At 41.7% G+C, this 20,112-nt stretch overlaps 1 pseudogene; it reads right to left on the reverse strand.

Moving 5' to 3' along the window:
- Window positions 1-839: 839 nt before the first annotated feature.
- Window positions 840-10,948, reverse strand: LOC129518865 (immunoglobulin heavy variable 3-74-like; annotated as a pseudogene).
- Window positions 10,949-20,112: the final 9,164 nt, after the last annotated feature.

Genomic DNA, 20,112 nt, shown 5'->3' on the forward strand with positions numbered 1-20,112 from the left:
GTGGAACAAAAGTCTATGAATTATTTGGGTTCTCCTGTTGTAAAATAAGTTCTTAGAAATCTGAAACAAATACTTATTAAGGCAGAGCTGACATTTATTTCCCAGGATGAAGAATGACAACTGGGCCATTTTATTCAAGGAAATCTATTATGAATTTTTTTTTGAAAGCTTGTCAATGAGTCAGAATTCAGCTTCTTCAATGGTAGGTATAGTAGATTTATAGTATATCCTTTTAGCATTATTGAAAAATAAATTTCTGATTGGATCAGGAGACTAATGTGTCCTGGAATTAAAGAATAGAGAAGTCAGTTAATTAAAAAAAAAAGCCAATTGTTAAGAACCACTTGACCTTGAGCCAAAGTTTAATAAATGTCAGCTTTCAGAAATGGAACCCTCACCCCCCCCATTCCATTTTATTCCCTAGATAGATCAATTTACTTGAGGACAGATGGCATATGTGAATTGATGGTCAAGTTCCTTGATGCTGGCACATCCTTAGTCCCTCTCAAGGAGTATGCCGTATTCTCAGCACTCCTCTTGGTAGGATCGCTCTACCAATAAACATGAATATGCCACAAGTTTCAGAAAGCTTAACAATCATTTTGTCAAAGTGTTGCCTTTTAAAATGGCGAACATGAAAACTCCAATATCTGCTTTATAGAAAAAGATTCACCTACAGGAATGTTTTCCTAGAAATACATCCCTGCAGTTTGAGACAGACAGTGAAGTGTTTGTACTTCTACATATGTTTCTTTGGTGGGGTACACATATGTACTGCAGAGCAGCTGTCTGATGCCTTAGAGCTGCAAACTCATCAGCCGTAACACTCTGGCAAACATTTATGTGTAAGAATTGAGTTGTTCTTGTGACCTAGACTGGATATCTTGCAGTTCCAGTTCTTCCTTTGCTCTGATATCCTGGTAGGCCTGCATTTTGCTTGCATCCTTTAAGTAAGCCCAGTTAGAAGATAGTATCATGAGGAAGTGGATCTGGAAAAGAAGGGTGAGCATGATTGGTAGTGAGCATGTCAGAAGGCAAAGCAAGCTGCTAGGCAGATTAGACCACCTTTACTGTCAAAAGGTAGAGAGGGTTATTCTGTATTAATACTCATTCTGCTGTCAGAGCCATCAGATACTGGAAGCATGCTCTACTAGTATGCTTAAGAGTTAAAAGACTGAAAAAAATTAGTATACAGACATAATGAACTGAAAAAAAATGGCCAAAGTTATTGTTAAGAAAAAGCAAAAATGAAATGAGAGGATGTTTTTTGTTTGTTTGGGCTTTTTTTGTTTTTATTTTTGTTTTTATCATTTTGGGAGTAATTTTAACTAACACAGGCGTTCAGAAACACATTGTGTGCTTCTTTTAAAATCAGTGTGGTGCAAAGATCTTTACTCTCTGTGGATAAAAATCAATTCCCCAAAGGCCTAGAAGTGAATAATACTTATTTTGAGTAACGAATATAAACCATGTATTTAACATGGCAAAATTACCTGAATGTCAAGACTACAATTTTAAGACCTCTAAGCAAATCACACAGTCTGTGTTAACACATTTTCAGTAGTGAAACTCCAGGTTTTGTTCTCTAACTGCCATTAGTGCATTTCAGAAAGTGTACAAATCCTTTTTCTTTAGAGTTGATATGACCAACACTTCTTTCCCGCTTATTTTCCTCATCTTTCCTGCAAAATCTACATCTCCAGTGCCTCATATTTCCCTTTCAACATATCTGAGACTTTCAGATCCAGGCACAATTTCTGTTTCCCTTAAAACCTGACTTGCAGTTGGAGACCTGGCTCTGCGGAATCAGGGACTCTGCACCAAAATACGACAATGCGAGGTTACTGATGGTGTGGCTCTGAAAGTAGGGACTGTGTTGTGCCGAGAGAACACATGCCCCACATTCAGATCCTGGTCTCATAGAAAACAACTGGGTGCTCTTTATTTTTCTTCACATTGTCCTCTAGCTAGTGGCCTACTTGGAGGGGCGTTTATTTGGTAGTGAGCCATGTAGTCCAAAAATAATGTTTAGGCAATTTTAAAATATGTTTGCCTTTTTTCCCAGAGTCGAAGAAAACCAAATCCAGATGAAAACATCTCTCTGCCATCTTCTCTCCAGCACCGGTATTGGTTATAAAGCAAGCAAAAGTAATAGACAATCATTGACAGATGAATGGGTAAAGAAGATGTGGTCTCTGTATACAATGGAATATTACTCAGCCATTAGAAATGACAAATAACCACCTTTTGCTTTGACATGGATGGACCAGGAGGGTATTATGCTGAGTGAAATAAGTCAGTCGGACAAGGACAAACATTATATGGTCTCATTCATTTGGGGAATATAAAAATAGTGAAAGGGAATAAAGGGAAAAGGAGAGAAAATGAGTGGGAAATATCACTGAATGTGATAAAACATGAGAGACACCTAACTCTGGGAAACGAGCATGGGGTAATGGAAGGGGACGTGAGCGGGGGGTGGGGTTGACTGGGTGACAGGCACTGAGGGGGGCACTTGGCAGGATGAGCACTGGGTGTTATGCTATATGTTGGAAATTGAACTCCAATTAAAAAATAAATCAAAAAAATTTTAAAAAGTAACGGACAAGGCAGGTGTTACCATGTTTTAGCACTACATTTAGAGATACCGCTCAAAGTTCAAGAAAGTTATTTTTTAATAGATCCTCAGCAATGTCATTACATAACTGAATCATTTTCACAACATGGAAATAGCCAGATCTCATCATTTTGTAATTCATTCCCCACATGGTCGTTGCTATAACAGCATTGGGAGGGAGGAGTTAAGATTCTGGATCAGGGTCCTTGAGCTTGTCTCGTAACTAGAACATGATAAGTAGTTATGCAATCATTCTGATTTCCGATGAAATCAGAGGTCTGGGAGAACAAAAACTGCAAGTCGACATGTAGAAAATCGACCACCTTTTGGATGTAGGAGGTGTGGATGTTGTCATGGGGACATATAACTGTGGCGATGATGACAGGAGGGAGGCTGATCCAGAATATTCTGCATAGTAGTATGAGCAGCAGAGAGGAAAATCTGAACCTTTTGATGTCCGCTTCCATGGGGATGTGCTGCCTTGAAGGTGCACATGTGGGAAAGAGGGAGGAATCCCAGGATACTAATGGATCTAACGAACCCCAGGGTTGTAGGAAGAATGTGTGGCACAAACGTGATGCACAGCAACTAAGGACAGGAGCATGGATGGTGGCTGAGGACAGTGAGTCCAGGTGTGGGTTTCCTGCTCTATTTTCTCATAACCTGAGTGTTTCCCTGGGACCAGATTGTAAAGGACAAATAAGAGGTGAGACCCTGTTTAAGTGTTTCTGGGTGATGTCACTGCATTCCCAGACTCTGTGAATTAAACAAAAGACATTTCTCACAGCTCTGGAGTATGGGATGTTTGAGGTCCAGGTGCAGGCAGATGTGGTATCTGGAGAGAATTCACGTCCTAGCCCATCCTTTCCCTGTCACCTCATATGGGGGCCAGAGGCAGGGAGCTTTCCTAGTCCTGGTATATAAGGTCCCTGATCCCATCATGAGGCTGCACCTCCTGACCTAAGTGCTCCCCTAAGGCCCGACCTCATCCTCCCATCACATGGACGTTAGGTTCCAAAACAGGGATGTAGAGGTCACACACAGTGAGCTGATATCAGCACCTGAAGGATCCATGAGTTATTCCCTGCAGGTGGAAAGTCCTCCTCCACCTTTGTTCTCTCAGTTTTCATAATAGTTTAGTTTAATTTGTCATCACACCGTATCTTTGAGTGTCACCTGCTGACACCTGTGATCACCAGTCCTCCCCACCACATCCATGGGAAATCCAGCAGGAACCATTGAATTCCCTCCTTTGATGCAGGTGGGACACTGACTCCACACAAGCCCCTCCTGGAGCAGCACCTCATCCCTACCACTGTCCCACAACACACACCACGAGCCAATGTCCTTCCAAAATCCAAGCACTTATGACATGCTGAGAGGCCTGCCCTGCTCTCAACAGACACAATGATGAAGGTGATAAAAGTTTGTACTCTCGTGTCTGGGTGTGTTTGGGGGCTCTTCGGACTATACATCCTCACAATGTACTTCTTGGGGTCCCTTGCTTTCCCAGATTCACACTGATATCGATTCTGTGAGAGTGGTTCAAGACTGAAGTCACACCTACACTCCGTCTTCTCTCCATTTGATTTTTGAGCCGTTTGTAGTGTCATGACCAGCATGAACTTTATGTTGTTTCTAACATCCTTGCATATTAGAAACGAGGAATACCCACCCTTTGCAACAACGTGGATGGAACTGGAGGGTATTATGCTGAGTGAAGTAAGCCAATGGGAAAATGACAAACATATGGTCGCATTTATTCATGGAATGTAAAAAAATTGAGAAAGGGAATAAAGAAGAAAGGACGGAAAATGAGTGGGAAATGTCAGGGAAGCAGACAGAACATGAGAGAATCCCTACTCTGGGAAATGAACAAGGGGTAGTGGAAGGGGAGGTCAGTGGATGGTTGGGGTGACTGGGTGACAGGCAGTGAGGGGGGCACTTCATGGGATGAGCACTGGGTGTTATGGTATATGTTGGCAAATTGAAATCCAATAAAAATATACAAAATAAAATAAAATCATTGCACAGTGAGCTGGGTGGTTATTTCATGTTCCATGTATACAGCTGGGACTCTTCTAAAGGAGAAGTTGTGGTAAATGGAGATATGGGTAATAAACTGGTATTAAAGGACAGTAGTAAGAAATTTTAAGCAGATTTATCCTTGAGCATATGAGAAGAGTTGTTGACTAAAAACAACCAACTTTCCAAACCAGAAACTGAATTAGGAATAAGCAAAGCAAGAGGCTGTCATTTTTGGACGTTGGAATATTTCTCTTTCCATGACACCAAAGTGTGTAAGTTAGAGACTGAATAAGTAAGCACAGAATCCTGTGCCCAGAGAGAATCCCATGGGGAAACTGCTCCTTGGAGAGGAAGCACAGACCCCGACAGGAAACCTGCTCAGAACCTCCATCTGCACCTGCTCCTGGGCCTTCAAGACAGAAGTGGTGAGGAGTGTGCACCCCCTGGTGGTCCTGATCCCCTTCCACAGGGAGGTTTGTGTCTGGGCTCACACTGAGGTCCCCTCACTGTGTCCATCGCACAGTAATACACGGCCGTGTCCTCGGCTCTCAGGCTGTTCATCTGCAGATACAGCGTGTTCTTGGCGTTGTCTCTGGAGATGGTGAATCGGCCCTTCACAGCCTCTGGTAGTATGTGCTACTTCCATCACTGTTAATCCCTGCGACCCACTGCAGCCTCTTCCCTGGAGCCTGGCGGACCCAGTCCATGTAGTAGCTACTGAAGGTGACTCCAGAGGCCACACAGGAGAGTCTCAGGGACCCCCCAGGCTTCACCAGGTCTCCCCCAGACTCCACCAGCTGCACCTCACCCTGGACACCTGCAGACACAAGACATCCTGGTCAGGAAACTGTCCCACATCCTGTTTCTCTCACTCACCTCCACTCACAGACTCAGTGTATCTGGTTCTCCATGAATTACCTTTTAAAATTGCGATAAGGAAAACCCAGTAGAGCACAGACTCCATGGTGGTTTGTCTGTGTTGTGTCCTGAGCACTGAATGGGGTCACCTGGGGATCCTGGGACTGGAGCTCCTCTCCCAGCTGCAGGGTCGGGGCTGGGACTTGTTAAATCAGCGGAGGGAGGGCCCTATTTGCATGTCCCCTGACTATATAGTCACCTACCAACTTAGATTCAATTCTTAATAAGTTATATACAAAGATTGCTTCACAACCCCAAATCAGATTCTTTTGGGTTCACAGGGGATTTATGATGTTCTAATCCATCAACGTATTTATCTTTGCATTTCTGTTCCTTTTTAAAGGTCTTTCATTAGAAAAGGTCATTTTTAAACAGTATTTTCTCTGCTTAATGAAGTTTAATCATAAATATTTATTTTTGGTACCAGTGTAAAGGTGATTGATTTGTAAATTTGATACAGAAAATTTGTTGTAGTGTGTAGGATTTAACTTTATTGTCTATGTTGATTTTATATCCTCAATTTTCTTTGAGCTCATTAGTTACTTCTAATTGTTTTTGAAATAATTTTCCTCGTTGACTATGTATATGCAAACAAATTATTTAACTTCCTGTTGACTGATTTTAATATCTTTTATTTTATTATTGCCTAATTTCAAGGGTGATCTTAGATTTAGGTGCATAAATATTTTCCCTGTTCTTTGTCAGATTCTTTAATATTTTGTCTGATATATACCAGATCTAGGAGAGCAAATGAATTTCTTTTTGCATGTGGATCAGCTCCCTAGTATATGGTGTGGTGCGGGACCTCACGGAGGACAGGAAGTCTGTTCACAACTTCTGCCCAATTCTGATTGGAGATATATATCTTTGGTGTGTGTTGAGATTGATAAGTTCATTTTAGATTTGAATTCGAGCCTTTAATCTGATAAGACATTTCCAAATATCTTCTCACATTCTCTAGGGTGCCTTTTAGTTACTTTGAGTGATTCCTTTGCTGTGAAAATGCTCTTTCCTTGATGAAGTCGCCATAGTTCATTGTCCTTTGTTTTCCCTTGCCTCTGGAGACACGTCTAGAAGTGGTTGCCGCTGAGGTAGAAAAGGTGCTGCCTGTGTTCTCCTGAGGATTCTGATGGTTTCCTGACTCACATTTAGGTCTTTCATCAACTTTGAGTCCATTTTTGTGAATGATGTAAAACAAGTGTCCACTTTCATCTTCTGCATGTGGCTCTCCAATATTGCCAACGGCATTTATTCAAGAGATTTTTTTTTCCATTGGTTAGTCTTTCCTGCTTTGTCAAGATTTTTTGACCATACTATTCTGGGTCCATTTCTGGGTTCTTAAAGTTTTCTATTTATCTATACGTCTGTATTTTTTCCAGCGCCATACTGTCCTGGTGATCACAACGTCGTAATTTACCTTGCAACCAGAATCAGGATGTCTCCAGCTTTGCTCTACTTTTTCAGTATTGCTTTGCTTAGTGGAGGTCTTTGTGGTTCCCTAAAGGTTTTTAGATCACTTGCTCAAGCTCTGTGACAAATGCTGGTGATGTTTTATAAACCTGGCTTTGAAAGGATAACTTGCTCTTGGTAGCATAGTTATTTTTTCAACATTTATTCTTCTAATCTATGAGAATAAATATTTTCTATCTACTTGTGTCTTCCATACTGTCTTTCATAAGTGTTCTGGAATGATTAGAGTATACATCCATCCCTATTTGGTTAGGATTTTCCCTCATTATCTGATGATTTCTGGTGCAATTATAAATTGCATCCAGTCCTTGTTTTTATTTTTTCTATTTCATTTGCACTATATAGAAAAGCCATTGACTTCCTTGTATTCATTTTACATGCTCCAATCTTGCTGAACTCCTGTGTCAGTTCTAGAAATTTTTTCAAAGGAATCATTGGGATTTGAGCTTAAAATAACTTGCATATGAAGAGGAAAGTTTGATTTTTTCTTAGCTGAGTTGGAGGATATTTTCCTTCTGTTTGTTGTCTGATTGTTGAGGCTAGGCCTTCTACCACAATGGTGAAGAACAGTGGTGATGGAGGGTATCCCTGTCCTCTTCCTGATCTTAGGGGAAAAGCTCTCAACTTTTCCCTGTTGAGGAAGACATTCTCCATGTGTCTTCTGTAGATGGCTTCTTTGTTGAATATGTTCCCCTATCTCTACACAGCAAGAAATTTTTAACATGAAAGTATAATCGCTCTTGCCAAAAGCTTTTTGGACATGAGTTGAGATTATTAAATGGTCCTTATCCTTTGTTTTATTAACGATCCAAATCCCATTGTTGGATTTGCAGATGCTGATCCACCCGTACAGACCAGAAATTAGGCCCATTTCGTCATGGTGAATTATCCTATTAACGTACTGGTGGATCCTGTTGCTTAGGATCTTGGTGAAATTTTGCATCCATATCCACCAAGGATATTAGTCTGTAATTCCCCTTTTAGGTTAGATCTTTGTCTGCTTTTGAGGTCAAGGCAATGCTACACTCTGAGATTAGCTTGGAAGTTTCCTTTAATTTCTATTTTTTGGATAATTTTCAGGAAAAGTATTAATTCTATTTCAATACTTCTTGCATCCCCAGGGGTAGCCATCTGTCCCAGGACTTTTGATTGTCAGAAGACTTTTAAATATGTTTGATTTTCATTCCCTGGTTTGGAGTCTTTACAGATTTTCTATTCATTCCTGTTTCCGACTGGGTTGTTTCTACATTTACTTGAAGGCATCCATTTTTTCTCTGATTGCTGAATTTGTTGGCATGTTATTGCTCATAATGTTCTCACTCTTTAATAGGTTATTTTTCATCTATTTATTCAATATTTATTTAAGCTCAATTTCCCAACATAGAGTAACACCAGGCGCTCATCTCATCACGTGCCCTCCTTAGTGCCCGTCACCCAGGTACCATATCCCACCACTCACTTCCCTTCCCCAGCCCTTTATCTGACTCCCAGGGATAGGAGTCTCTCATGTTTTGTCTTCCTCTCTGATTTATCCCCTCTCATTTTACCTCCATCCATTATGATCCCTTTCGTTGTATGAGAGAAAGTATGATGATTGTCCTTCTGGACTGACTTATTTCATTGGCATAATACTGTGCAGCTCCATAAACGTTGTTGGAAGTGGTAGCTACTGATCCTTTCTAATGACTTAGAAATATCCCTTTGTATATATAAACCGTATCATGTTTATCAATTTGTCTCTCAAAGAACATCATGGCTTCTCCCAGAATTTGGCTATTGCGCACACTGCTGCTATAAATATTGGGGTGCAGGTATCCTGCTGTTTCACTGCATCTTTATCTTTGGGGTAAATCCCCAGCAGTGCAATTGCTGGGTCGTAGGGCAGATCTACTTTTAACTCTTTAGGAACCTCCACACTGTTTTCCAGAGTGGCTGCACCAGTTCATATTCCCACCAACAGTGGAAGAGGGTTCCCCTTTCTCTACATCCTCTCGAACATTTGTTGTTTTATTTCTTATTAATTTTCACCATTCTCTGTTGTGTAAAGTAGCAGCTGATTGTGTTTGGATGTGCTTTTCTCTGATAGAAAGTGACGTGGAGAATTTTTTCATGGACTTGTTGGCCATATGTAGGTCTTATTTGGAGAAATTCCTGTTCATGTTTTCTCCCCATTTATTAACTGGATTCCTTGTTTCTTGGGTGTTGGGTTAGATAAGTTATTTACACATGTTGGCTACAAGCCCTTTGCCTTATATGATATTTGATAGTATCATCTTTCCTTCTGTATGTTGTGTTTTAGTTTTGTTGACTGTTTCTTTTGCTGTGCAGAATTATTTTTCTTGATGAAGTTCCAATAATTCATTTTTGCTTTTGTTTACTTTGCCTTAATGGATGTATCTTGCAAGAGGTTGCTGTGGCCAAGTTCAAAAAGGGTATTTCCTGTGTTCCCATCTAGGATTTTGATGGAATCTTGTCTCACATTTAGATATTTCATACATTTTTATTTTATCTTTGTGTATGGTGTAAGTGAATGGTCTAGTTTCATTCTTCTGTTCGTGGCTGTCCAATTTTCCCAGCACCATTTATTGTAGAGACTGTCCTTTTTCCACTGGAGAGTCTTTCCTGCTCTGTCAAATAAGAGTTGACCATGGAGTTGAGGGCCCATTTCTGGGTCTTCTGTTCCATTGATCTATGTGTCTGTTTTTGTGCCAGTAACACACTGTCTTCATGTTCACAGCTTTGTAGTGCAACATGAAATCTGGCATTGTGTTGCCCCTGGCTCTCGTTTTCTTTTTCAGTATTTCCCTGTGTTTTTTGAGTCTTTTCTGATTCCACACAAATCTTAAGATGATTTTTTCCAACTCTCTGAAAAAAGTCCATGGTATTTGATAACGATTGCATTGACTGTGTAAATTGCCCTGGGTAACATTGACATTTTCACAATACTAAATCTTCCAATCCATGAGCATGGAATATTTTTCCATCTCTTTGTGTCTTCCTCCCTGTTGCACAGGGAGTGCTGTTGTGATTCAGGAAAATGTTCAGTTGATGAGTATGGAGGTATTTGTAATTGATTTATAGTCCATGTCAGGGAAATTTAAGTTCAAGTAGTGAAAGTAGTACAGTTGTTTACAAAAGTATGCAGATGCTAGAGTTGTTTTCCCAAGTTTCTAAGACAGAGAATGAATACTTTAACACAAAATCCTATGTCCAGAGAGACTGCATGGGGAAAACCGCTCCGTGGAGAGGAAGCCCAGACCCTGACAGGAAATCTGCTGATAACTTCAACCTGCACCTGCTCCTGGGCCTTCATGACAGAAGTGTTGAGTAGTGTGCACCCCCTGGTGGTCCCGATCCCCTTCTACAGGGTGGTTTCTGTCTGGGCTCACACTGAGGTCCCCTCACTGTGTCCCTTGCACAGTAATATAGGGCTGTGTCCTTGGCTCTCAGGCTGTTCATCTGCAGATACAGCGTGTTCTTGGGATTGTCTCTGGAATGGTAAATTGGCCCTTCACAGCATCTGCATACCTTGTGCTACTTCCATCACTGCTCATCCTTGCGACCCACTGCAGCCCCTTCCCTGGAGCCTGGCGGACCCAGTGCATGTAGTAGCTACTGAAGGTGAACCCAGAGGCCACACATGAGAGTCTCAGGGACCGCCCAGACTTCACCAGGTCTCCTCGAGACTCCACCAGCTGCACCTTACCGTGAACACCTGCAGACAGAGGGCACCCTGGTCACAAAATTGTCCCACATCTTCTGTTTCTCTCATTCACCTCCATTCACATACTAAAGGTATCTTATTCTTCATGAATTACCTTTTAAAATAGCGATGAGGAAAACACAGGCGAGCACGGACTCCATGGTGAGTTGTCTGTGTTCCGTCTTGATCACTGAATTTGGTCACCTGGGAATGGTGGCGCTGGGCTCCTCTCCCAGCTCAAGGTCGGGGCTGGGGTGGTTTAATTAGCAGAGGGAGGGCCCTATTTGCATGTCCTCTGACTATATCTTCAGCTTTAGACTACAATTCAATTCTAACGAGTTTATAGCAAGGATTGCATTACCTTTGCAGATCACTCTGTGATGATGTCACTCAGGAAATATCAAGTTCTCATCTGTGAGTGGTGTAATCTTTTCATTTCTGTTTACTTTCTAAAAAGTCTTTCATCAAAATAGGCCATTTTTAGTAGGGTATCTTATCCTTTATTCAAATTTATATCTAAAATTTTATTTTTGATGCAAGTTAAAGTGATATTTTTGTTAATTTTATATAGATAGTTTTTGTTAGTGTGTGGAATCATAGTTGTATTTGTTTATTTTATATCCTGAATTTTCCCTGAAATCCTTAACTGATTCTTAGAATGTGTAGAGTTTGTAGGGATTGCCCCCATAGCAGATCATGTCATATGGAAATGAATAATATTTCTTCCTCTCTACTGATTAATTTTTTATTGCCTACTTTCCCTGGGTAGGTCTTCACCTTGTTGGAGCAGAAAAATTGCTCTGCTTTTCTTCTGATTTCATTACCTCATCTAATAGCTCAGTAGACATAAGACATAACTAAGGGGAGATGCATTTCCTTTTCCACGTGCATGAGCTATGTAAAATACAACACCCAGACAATGACCACAGCAGGCAGCACTTCTGTCCTTAGACAATACGATGTTGCATTTGTGGATATTTAAGGCCAGGACTTGGGTTTGGGTCAGTGAATGAGTGAGCAGATGACAAAGGTTGTTTGCAGAGACTTCTGAGCCCTGTTCCCTACCATGATTTGGAGGATGGTTTTCCTCTCTGGAAACAGAGAAAGGGTGAATCCCGCCAAATATTTATTTGACTGGCTGAGGGAGCTTAAAATGTTCTTTATACAACAGATGCAGTCTGAAAATGCCAGAGTATCAGCGTTGGATTCATGTGTCACTAGTATCTTTGCCTGTGCCTACAAAAGTTAAGAATGTCTGTTTCAAATCTGTGAAGAAAGTCTATGATGTTTTGATAAGAATTGCATTGACTCCATAGAATGTTCTGGGTAGCATATATTTTGAAAATATCATTCCTGTTTTTAAAATTATTTCATAACTGTCTTATTCATGAGAAACACCTAGAGGGATCCAGAGACATAGTCAGAGGGAGAAGTGGGATCCCTACAGGGAGCCCATTGTGGAATCCATCCAAGGACCTTGAGTTTGACCAGAGCCAAAGGCAGACACTCAATCACTGAGCAACCCAGGTGTCCCAACAATAGTTATTCTTCTAATACATAAACATGTAATGGTTTTCTATCTCCCTGTGTCTTCCTCAGTTTACTTCTTAAAATGCCCTATAAGTAGAAAAATGTTGAAAAAATCAAAGTACCACAGGAGGGGGGCATCACAATAAGCTGTATTACTGAGTTGTTATCATCAAGACAACCTGGTACCTGCACAAAACAACACATACATGAATGGAACAGAGAAGCCAGAAGAGGACAATCAAATCTATAATGAACTAATCATCCAGAATCAAGAGTGAATGCGCAATGGAAAATACACAGGCTCACCAATACATAGTGTAGAACGCTCGCCAAAGTAACTGAAGAAGACACAAAGAAAGGGAAAATACTCCATGCCCATGAAATGGAAGAATAAATATTTTTAAGATGCCTCTGCTACCCAGAGCGGTCTACACATTCAATGCATACACCATGTTCCACCATGTAGTTAACACGCCATGTGATATTGAGTGTACAATATAGTGATGACACTTCCATCCATCCCCCATTGCTCCTTAGGACCAGTGTTCTCCCTTATCCTAATATGCTATGTCACTCGGGCCCTCCCACCTCACCCTTTACTAACCAACAGTATGTTTCCATTTTGAAGAGTATGTTTCCAGTTTCTCTCAATAAATTTTCCCCTTGGCTAATTTGTGTTTTTTAATTGAATTTTGCATGTGAGTGATTCATACGGTATTTGTCTTGCTGTGACTTAGTTAACATTACCCGCTCTAGTTCCATACTCTTTGCTGCAAAGGCAAGGATTCATTCTTCTTTGTGTATGTCCCGCATCTCTGCATCCTTTCATCAGTAATGGACAGTTGGAATGCTTCCCTTATTTGGCTATAGCACAAACAGCTCCTATAAATATAGGGATGCAAACTTCTCTTTGAATTAAAGTTTTATTTTTGGGGTAAATACACTGTACAACAACTATTTGATCATACAGTAGTTCTCTTTTTAACTGTAGTAGGAATATCTATACTGTTTTCACAGTGTCTACACCAATGTCACTCCCACCAGCAGGGTAAGAGGAACCTTATCACCTTTAGAAACTCTTCACAGTGTTTATGTCATGGAAGAAGTTTTCAGAGCATGATGCTAAGACCCTAAGAGGTGGCGGCTGTTCAACTGACCTCCTTCCCTGGATTAAAAAATCCCTAGATCTTGTGTTCTCTGGTGAGTGTGAGTGTCCTCTGATGGTCCAGTGCACCTGTTGGATCCCAGGACCCCAGCAGACACTCACGGACCTGATTTCCTCCCTTCTCCTGTATCCCCAATCAACATAGAGAACTTTGCAGCATGAGCACCATGCAAGCTCCTGTTCAGAGAATGTCTCCCCTTTCTTATTTCCCATCTTTGCCTCCTCACTCTGCTTCTGGCCTACAAATATCCAGCTACCCTTACTGTATTCAGAGGTGTCCAGGAATCTTGTATCAAGTATTCCTCAGCATATTTACGAGACAGAAACAGGGTTTTTTTTTCAATAAAAGTGAGAAGAAAATGAAAGATGCTTTCTGAACTCACAAATTATACTGAAACAGGCAGATAAAGTGCCCTGCCTCAAACATGTACCAACTTCGAGGAAAGGAAGGGTTTAACCAGATTAAAAAAAAAAAACACCGCAGTAGTTGGAGTCTGATTCAGAACATTCTCAAGCCTTGATCCTAATGGAATGTTGCTCAGATGGATGTTCATTGCTTAGTGTTGGTGATGCCTTTTGAACTTACTTTTACCACCTCTGGAACAAGAATGCCAGCACCTGTCCTTTTATGTTTGTGGGGAATTTTGTTCATAAGGTAGGTGATCTGTGTTTTATTTTATTTTTTAATTTATTTTTTTGTTTGCTTTTGCATTTTGTTTGGTGTTTCCAGTTTGTGTATGTGTGTGTGTGTGTATGTGTGTGTGTGTGTGTGTGTGTGTGTGTTAGATTCATAGATCTATCACCTCCTAGAAAAGGATTTACACCAAAAGAAGTTACCCAAATATCACCATACCTGAGTTAGATGATAAGATTTGGGGCGATATAAATTATGATATTTAGGTAAAATTTGGCCTTGGGTCATTGCTGTTAGAGGTTGACATTTAGGGTGATGCCAAGGTGTGTGTTACTGTGAAGGCCATGTGAGAATAAGGTGAACATTTGCATGTCTGAGTATGGACTGCATTTATCTAGGTCATTGTTGAATCTGTGATTGATAACTTTGTGGCCCAACGGATTGTCATCGTAGATAATTTCAGAGATCTTGATATTACCACCATGATGGGGAGTTTCGATCTGGACATTGGGGGATTGAGTGACATTCACCTTCTGTCCATCTCATGCCTCCAGATGCGGGGGACTGAGGACTCAACATCCATGAGTGGTTTCACTCTATGAATTGGGCAGGGAAAACCTCATACCCGGGTGAAACCACTTTCCTCTATAAACTCCAGGTCTCTTTCTGGTTCTGTGTGTCGAACTGAACTCAGATATGGGTACATGGATGGATGGAAAATTCCATGAATCAGAGAGAGACTTTGCCGAATAAACAAGGAAAGGTCCCTAAATTTGTCATTGCACCTGAGTCTGGTGTGCACCTGGTTCTCTGCAGGCCTGATCGGATGATGCAGGACACTTGTCAGTGGAGAGGGGAGCCATCCCTACAAACATGGCTCTGGGATGTCTGCAAGAACCCATGACCATCCTCAGTGTGAATGTAATTAGACCCAGGGGCATCCACAGGGTGTCTCTTACCAGCAATCATTAGGTCCCTGACATTTTTGTGGAGCCATCAATCCTCTGAGTTGTTTCTCTCCAAGTGTTTTATTGTCATAGGTTCTATTGGATGGGAAATGTAGCCTCTCTCAGTAAGTTCAGGGGACCTGCTTCTCCTGGAAGGAGTCATTCCTGGGATCTTGTCCCTGGTATAAACCTCTGATCTGTGTTCTGATAGTGAAAGTGAATGTCCTCTTCCCTTGAAGATAAAATCTGATATGGTTTCCACACTTGTTCCCAACCATTCTCAGTGTGAATCACTAATGAGATTGTCATTGGTCTGATAATTCTCCCAAGGAGCCAGTGCTGGGATGCATGGGTGGTGTCAGGGGGTGAAGACCAGGGTACACTCCTCGTAAACAGGCATCTCCAAGCTCAGCATTGTTTCCTAGAGAGGAAAGGGAGGTGCATGGGAATGCCAGCTGACACTTGTCCGTGACTCCTGCAGATCCAGCAGCATCTTGTGTGAATCACTGTGGTCCAGGTGTTCAGGATGACCCCACGCAGGCAGGTTGTGGGAGACCATGCCTGGATCGGCTGCCCGTGAGATGTGGGCACAGATGATCTAGGATGGGCAGCTTTGGATCGATGTCTAGCCCATGGGACACCACAATGATAGTCCCTATAATTTAGTTAACCAATGTCCATTATCTGTTATTAATAAAATGATAAAATGCAAAAAGAGAGACTTGTTTAATTAGATCCCTTTGGCTACATCCTTTGAGGCAAAATTTCTCTTTATTCCTGAATGTAGAATGGTCATAAAATTATTCTGAAACCTTAAAATGACATTTGTAAATATACAGTAGATTTTCTGTCAAACGGCTTTATTTTTATTTTAGAAATAGTACACAGAGTGAATCTTAAAATTCTTGAGGTGTAAAGCACAGTACTGTTAGGCATATGCACTGGAAATTTTCACCCTGAAGCACCTACAACAGAACCTCATTGACTCCACAACACCTGATATGTGGGTCAGTCCTTCCAGGCTCAGAGCCTCAGGAACCAACCAGAGTCCTACCGCTGGTCACATATCATCTGGGCCTTTGCAAGAGCTCCCAAGGTTATTGATATACTTGAGTTGAGTAGAGACACAGATAATATGTTAATGTTTACAAGGTATATCCTCTTCATCCCTCATGTAGGAAGCAAATAACATCAGGACAATTAGGCAGAAGTTAAAGCACATGCATATTCCAAAGCAAAAATTTAAGAAAAAGCCATCTACTCCCAAGTCTTACAAGATTCTGAGGGGCAAGATGGTGGAAGAGTAGGGTCTCTAAGTCACCTGTCCCCACCAAATTACCTAGATCACTTTCTAATCACCCTAAACACCTACAAATTCGGGCTGATATTTAAAGAGAGAACAGCGGGAATGCTACAGTGAGAAGAGTTCGTGCTTCTACCAAGGTAGGAAGATGGAAAAAAATAAATAAAACAGCATCCAAAGGGGAGGGGCCCCAGTGAGGAGCCAGGCTAAAAGAAGCCTTAATAATCTACATTTTTTAAAAAAGATTTTATTTATTTATTCATCACACACACACACACACACACACACACACACACAGAGGTAGAGACATAGGCAGAGGGAGAAGCAGGCTCCATGCAGGGAACCTGAAGTGGGACTCGATCCCGTGTCTCCAGGATCACACCCTGGGCTGAAGGTGGTGCTAATCTGCTGAGCTACCCAGGCTGCACAATAATCTCGTTTTATCCTACTTTTCGCTACACCAATTCTTAGATTATAAAGTCCGGAATTTCCATTTTTTATACATTATTAAATTTCATTTTCACATACGTGGTAATTATTGAATCCCTGAATACTATCAGCTTTGTTTAATAGAAAAAACTGCCTGAATTATGCGGGAAACATAGGACAATGAATAAAATTTCCAGTTGTAGTTCTTCTTTTAATTTTTTATTTGAATTACAGTAGACACTCCTGTGTGTGTGCACGTGTGTGGTAATTAAGTTTTATTCAATTATACACATGTGTAGTCTTGTGTAATCAGCACCACAACTAAGCCATAGAATTGTTCCATAGAAAGTATCCCTCATGCAATCCTTTTATAGCCAGTCACCACAACACCACTCACTTCCCTAACTGTTGGAAACCACTAATTTTTATAACATTTTCATGTCAAAAATATAATATCACAATGTACCTTAGGGATTGCCTTTTTTTCACTCAGCATAAGTCCCTCTAGGTTCATCCAAGTTGTTGTGTGTATCAATAATTTGTTTCTTTTCATAGCTGAGTTGTATCCCATGGTGTAGATGTAAACTGTTGGTTTAGCCATTCATTGGCTGAAGGATATCTGGGCTGATTCTGAGTTTTATCTGTTACAAATAAAGCTGCCATGAACATTCAAAAAAATGAATTGCAGTAGAGGTCACATCCAGCCTAACACCCGTTTCATGTCTCCAACGTGCTGATTGAACACTTCCATACATCACCCAGGGTTCATCAGGACAAGTGCACTCCCTAAGCCCCATCTGACAGGTCACCCATCCCCCACTCTCCTCCCACCTGGGAACTATCAGTTTTATCTCTGTATTGAAGGGACTATTTCCTGATCTCTGCATCAATCTCTTTGCTCATTTGTTCTGTCTCTTACATTCAAACCATGACTGAAAGTATACAGGATTTTCTTTTTCTCACTGTCATGTCAATTAGCTTTATGCAAACTACCTCCATCCTCATACTTGTAAATTGTTAGATTTAACTCCACTGCATTGATTAGTAAAATCCCTATGTATCTAAGTGTATCTATCTATCTCACATGTTCTTTATCCATTCATCAGTTGACAGATACTGGGATTGTTTCCATACTTTGGCTAATGTAGATAATGCTGCTGTAAACATCGAGGTGCGCGTATCCCTTTGAATCAGCACTTTTGTAATCTTGGTGTAAATACCCAGTAGGGCAGTTGCTGGATCACAGGGTAGGTCTACATTTACCTATTTGAGGCACCACCATACGGTTTCCCTGAGCGGCTGCGCCCCTGCCCACCCACATCTCCTGACCAGAGAATTCTGCAGGGCCCCCGTTCTAGTGGAGGTGGTTTAAAGGCTCATTTAACGAGCTGAGCAGAGCACACCCAGATAAAACTCATCACATTCTTCCCAAGGACCACACACTGCCCACTGCAGGCAGGGAGAGCATGTGTAGATGCCAGACCTGAAGGAAAGAGGCACCAAAACAGTACAGCACAGTGCACACAGCACACACCAGAGACACTCTCTGAAGACCCAGACCCAGATCCTATGTGACCTCTTCTTCATAAAACTGTTATAGTTGTAGCAGGATCCATAAACTGGCATTTGTACACACAGAGGAAGATAGAGACTTAGAGAAAATTCCAAGATTAAGGAATTCAATTCCAGTTTGCTGCCTGGTGCCAGCTCAATTTGGTTTTGTCAAGTCAGTCCCTTTGACCCTGCCAAATGAGAGAAGACTCCTTTACTGCCTCCAGATCCAGCAGTTTCCATCCTTGAATGGGTCGTGTGCATCACGGAGACTGCCAGCAGCCCATCCCATCCAAAATGCAGGTACATCGACTGTAGGGAGACATATAACTCATGACAATTATATTTCTGCATTTCTTGTCCTTGGGGAGGTTGCCTGAACTCCTGCCTGAAGCCCATGCCACATGGTGATAAATGTTTACTCTCTTTGTCACTCATCAGTGAGGTGATTTTCATGGAACACAAAACTCAACCTTTACTCCTGCAAAAATAATAACAATTGTATCACATACACCCAGACAGATGGCCTCAATGGGGCCAGAGGGCAGGAGGCATTCCCAGTCCTGGTGTATAAGGGCCCTGATCCCATAATGAGGCTGCACCTCCTGACCTAAGTGGTCCCCTGAGGCCCCACCTCCTCTTCCCACCACATGGACCTTAGGTTCCAACATGTGGCTGTTAGAGGACTCACACAGTGAGCTGATATCAGCACCTGAAGGATCCATGAGTTATTCCCTGCAGGTGGAAGGTCCTCCTCCACTTTTGTTCTCTCAGTTTTCATAATTGTATAGTGGAATTTGTCATCACACCCTATTTTTTGAGCATTAAAATGTTGTCTCCTTGATCTCCAATCCTCCGTCTTCTCCTCCTGCCCCACCCATGGGAAATCCAGCAAGCCCCCTTGAGTTCCTTCCCTAGATACTGGAGGGAAACTGACTCCATATAATCCCCTCCCAGATCAGGTCCTCATCATCACCACTTTCCCTCAACACACACCCTGAGCCAGTGTCCTTCCCTGGCTCCATCCAAACATATCTGACCTGCTGAGAGTCCTGCCTGCTTTTTTTTTTAATTTTTATTTACTTATGATAGTCACAGAGAGAGATAGAGGCAGAGACACAGGCAGAGGGAGAAGTAGGCTCCATGCACCGGGAGCCCGACGTGGGATGCGATCCTGGATCCCCAGGATCGCGCCCTAGGCCAAAGGCAGGCGCCAAACCGCTGCGCCACCCAGGGATCCCGTCCTGCCTGCTTTTAACAGAAACAATGATGAAGCTGAAAATGTTTTCATACTCTTGTGTGTGTGTGTGTGTGTGTGTTGATGCTCAGGTCCACATCCACAGAACATCCTGGTGTGAATCCTGCTTCCTTCCCAGGCTGTCAGTGACATGGATGCTGTGTGCGTGGATCAAGATATTGACCCCATTAGGGGTCTGTCTTCTTTTCCTTTAGATCTTTGATGCATTTGCAGCCTCATGTCCAACATGGAGTTTATGCTGCTTCTACCAAATTTCTCCTTGAGCTGGGTGGTCGTGTGATGCACAATGATTGCAGATGCGGATCGGGGAAATGCTTAGTTAATGTACATGGAGATATTTGCAATTAACTGGTATTTAGGGAAAATACTAAGCAACTATAAAAATCTCGGTCTTGGCAATAACACAGAAGTGATGTGTTCTTGACAATGTATCATATCAGGGGATACATGGAATATTTTTTCTCTCATGATATTCTTGATCAAGGTAATGTCTGTTGGGTCTTTCCACTGTAGATTTACTATTCTTCCCTTTGTAACTAATAACTATATTTGGAGAGAT

This window comes from Nyctereutes procyonoides, unplaced genomic scaffold (assembly GCF_905146905.1).
Source record: "Nyctereutes procyonoides isolate TBG_1078 unplaced genomic scaffold, NYPRO_anot_genome, whole genome shotgun sequence".
NCBI lineage: Eukaryota > Metazoa > Chordata > Mammalia > Carnivora > Canidae > Nyctereutes > Nyctereutes procyonoides.